Raw genomic sequence first — 236 nt, 5'->3', positions numbered from 1 at the left:
ACAAGCCAAATTCCTGATGCATGAGAGGCTATATATATAAAATTCTAGTTTAGTTACGGAGAGAAGCATCTCTGGTCTCTCTGCATTGATATATTTATTAAGGAATTTTCAGTATTTCCTTTAGGCTAATAGCCAGATACCTAACCCAACTTAGACGTTAAATATACCTTAGTTTTACAACTTAGAATCCTGTTCCTTTCCTAGACCCGGGGCTTCACCCCCTGGACCCCCTCCTG

This window comes from Macrobrachium rosenbergii, chromosome 37 (genome assembly GCF_040412425.1).
Source record: "Macrobrachium rosenbergii isolate ZJJX-2024 chromosome 37, ASM4041242v1, whole genome shotgun sequence".
NCBI lineage: Eukaryota > Metazoa > Arthropoda > Malacostraca > Decapoda > Palaemonidae > Macrobrachium > Macrobrachium rosenbergii.
The sequence above is the reverse complement of the archived record's forward strand: the minus strand, read 5'-3'. Positions refer to the sequence as shown.